General features: G+C 36.0%; 1 pseudogene; it reads left to right on the top strand.

Moving 5' to 3' along the window:
* The first annotated feature begins 239 nt into the window (after positions 1–239).
* Positions 240–1,647, top strand: LOC122105554 (annotated as a pseudogene).
* Positions 1,648–3,831: the final 2,184 nt, after the last annotated feature.

Consider the following 3,831-nt stretch of genomic DNA (forward strand, 5'->3'; position numbering starts at 1 on the left):
AAAAATAACATTGACTATTCTTGTAAGACAAAGAAAGGAATGGTAAAGGAGTCTGGACATTTTTGGGCATATCAGAATTGTCTGACTGGTTCTTCAACTAGAACTTTTACTGGGAAATAGGAGAAAGCTCAGATTTTTCCCAGAAGCATTCTAAATTAAAACACTAGAAGTAAGTGGGAGAAAATGAGGAAGCAGGTAGCTATGTTTGACAAGAATTTTACTCATTTCCTGGGATGCGCTCTTTCGCTTACTCCTTTCTCTTCGTGGACGCGACCTAGGAAGCATCGCTCAAGTGTCTCTTCCCACCCTTCTCTTGCCGTCATGTCTAAGTCCCAGTCTCCTAAGGAGCCCGAACAGCTGCGGAAGCTCTTCATCGGAGGGCTGAGCTTTGAAACGACTGATGAGAGTCTGAGGAGCCATTTTGAGCAATGGGGAACCCTCACGGACTGTGTGGTAATGAGAGATCCCAACACCAAGCGCTCCAGGGGCTTTGGGTTTGTAACTTATGCCACTGTGGAGGAAGTAGATGCAGCTATGAATGCAAGGCCACACAAAGTGGATGGAAGAGTCGTGGAACCAAAAAGAGCCGTCTCAAGAGAAGATTCTCAGAAACCAGGTGTCCACATAACTGTGAAGAAGATTTTTGTTGGTGGCATTAAAGAAGACACTGAAGAACACCATTTACGAGATTACTTTGAACAATATGGCAAAATTGAAGTGATTGAAATCATGACTGACCGAGGCAGTGGAAAGAAAAGAGCTTTGGTTTTGTAACTTTTGATGACCATGACTCTGTGGACAAGATTGTCATTCAGAAATACCATACTGTGAATGGCCACAACTGTGAAGTAAGGAAAGCCCTATCAAAGCAGGAGATGGCTAGTGCTTCATCCAGCCAAAGAGGTTGAAGTGGTTCTGGAAACTTTGGTGGATGTGGTTTTTGTGGCAATGACAATTTTGGTCGTGGAGGAAACTTCAGTGGTCGAGGTGGCTTTGGTGGCAGCCGTGGTGGTGGAGGATATGGCGGTAGTGAGGATGGCTACAATGGATTTGGTAATGATGGTAGCAGTTTTGGAGGTGGTGGAAGCTACAATGATTTTTGCAATTACAACTATCAGTCTTCAAATTTTGGACCCATGAAGGGAGGAAATTTTGGGGGCAGAAGCTCTGGCCCCTATGGTGGTGGAGGCCAATATTTCTCCAAACCACGAAACCAAGGTGGCTTATGGAGGTTCCAGCAGCAGCAGTAGCTATGGCAGTGGAAGGAGGTTTTAATTACTGCCAGGAAACAAAGCTTAGCAGGAGAGGATTGCCAGAGAAGTGACAGGGAAGCTACAGGTTACAACAGATTTGTGAACTCAGCCAAGCACAGTGGTGTCAGGGCCTAGCTGCTACAAAGAAGACATGTTTTAGACAATACTCATGTGTATGGGCAAAAAACTCGAGGACTGTATTTGTGACTAATTGTATAACAGGTTATTTTAGTTTCAGTTCTGTGGAAAGTGTAAAGCATTCCAACAAAAGGGTTTTAATGTAGACTTTTTTTCTTTTTTTTTTTCTTTTTTTTTTTGCACCCATGCTGTTGATTGCTAAATGTAATAGTCTGATCATGACACTGAATAAATGTGTTTTTTTTTTTAAAAAAAAGAATTTTACTCATTTCCTTATTTATGTAACTGTAAACCCTTTGTCCATCACCTTTACAGTAAAAAGGAAGGAAAGAAAAAGAAATAATTTACCAATTAAAAGGGTGAAAGAAAGCCTGGCTTGTGCCTACAATCTGAGCTACATAGGAGACTACATAGCCAGCCAGTGTAGGAAAGACCATGAGTCTCATTTTGAATTAAGCAGAAAAAAGTCTGAAGTATAGATGTCGGCCCAGTCATAGTGCATCAACCCTGCTTGAAAAAATAAGCATATGAAGCCTTGAGTCAAGCTCCAGCTCTGGCACACATAAAAGTTACATTTATCACTCATGTTTTTGAGGTACAGTGCATGAAGTTGGTATTATACATGATGTGTAAAGACCAAAACAAGGAAATTAGTATTCCCATTCCCCAAAACATTATGCATTTCTTTGTGTTGGAAATTTTTAATTTATTTCTTGTAGTTCCCTACAAAATAGGAACAAATCATCTAACACCATACTTGTTACTATTATTTGATTATGAAGAAACTTATGCCCACATATGAAATAGTACTTTAACTTTGGCTAAATGTGTGTCTTAGAATTTCCAGCTCTCTAAAAGTCAAACTATTAACAACTGCAAATAAAAATTCTATTTTAAATTCTTTGTAGTTTATAATAAATATAATTTTGATACTGAGTTGAGAAGCCTTGGAGCATTCGATTAGACAGCCATATAATAAAAACAGTGGGAAGTCTATAAAGAATAGGCTCTGAGAACCTGAGCGAAAAGCACATGCTTTCCTCAATACAAAGAGCAAAAAATTTTAGTATTATTTTAAATACTAACAAAAGCAGATAAATTAATTTTTCTCTTTAGTAAAATAACTGGGGAAGTTATATGAACCGGTACTATTAATGACCACTTCTAATAAAATTATGCCTGCCATTTTTTTCAGAGGATTAAATGCATATAATTCAATTAATATCACCATGTTAATATTTGCTGTGGCTTATAACTTCTGCTATAATAATTGAGGTTAATTTGTTCATATGAAATATCAGAAATAAGAAACTGCTAGGTAACTGCTATTACATTTTTCTTGTTTGAAGTATCATGATATTTTGACATATACTGGTAGCATGAGCTTTTAGTAAAGTAATATGGAATATTCTGAGAACAACCCAATTATTTATAAAGTAATTTTTTATCAAGGTAATTCTCTCTCCCTAGTTTCAAACTGGCAGATATTTGACCAGGAAGTTTCTAAAATATCTTACTTTAGATTATTAAAATAGAAACTCACATAGGAAAAGACTTATTCGATAATCTATCTTCTTCTGCAAGACAAACTTTAAAACGAATATTTAATTTTCCAATTATAGTGGAATACCTACAGAAGGCGTGAGAATTTTACCTATTGTTAAATCTCTTTATTTGTAAACACTGGAAGTGAGATGTAATTTCAGCTGTTCTAATTTATTTATACTTAAATCATCATATTTTTATGTTTCCTAAATGCTTTAGTGCACAAAACTATAATGGTATCTTTAATAGTGTTTTCCTTTGTACACGATAAAGTCACATTTTCTTGATGTCTTCTGAATATCACATAATAAGAATAAAAAGGAAAGAGATGAAGAGAATTTTTTCTTACTTGACTTGGGTATTTCTGTTCGATATTACTGAAATCATCTTAAGATGAAATAATCTATAAAATATAAGTAGATTTCCCATCTAAATAATGACAAATAAAACTCAGAATTATTGGGAATTCTTTATCTGAACCTCATTTAAGAGAGGAACGATAGGGAAAACTTGAGACCTCCAAAAATAAACTCATTTTGATTTGATGAGTCACAATTCTACTCGTTATTCCAATATGCTCAGTGGAGGCTAAGATAGCAAAATAAACTCAATAACAATGCCATTGCTAACAGTTATCTTGTACATAGCACATTGGTATTTGTATAATGGGTTGTTATTTCAATGTCTACTGCCATGTTTTCCTGAAAGGCATTTATTTCATCTGAGTCACTTTGAAATATGAAATGTATAGCCAACTTGGTCTGGCACAGGAAATAACCAGCTCATGACAAATCACAAATGATTTGTTCTGTTTTTGCACTGTAATGTCAGGTTACTTTGTCTGACAATGTAAACAGTGTAACAGCCAAATAGCACATTTTTGATTGTTGCTGCT

This window comes from Dipodomys spectabilis, unplaced genomic scaffold (genome assembly GCF_019054845.1).
Source record: "Dipodomys spectabilis isolate Male_0828 unplaced genomic scaffold, ASM1905484v1 ptg000032l, whole genome shotgun sequence".
NCBI classification, from domain to species: Eukaryota; Metazoa; Chordata; class Mammalia; order Rodentia; family Heteromyidae; genus Dipodomys; species Dipodomys spectabilis.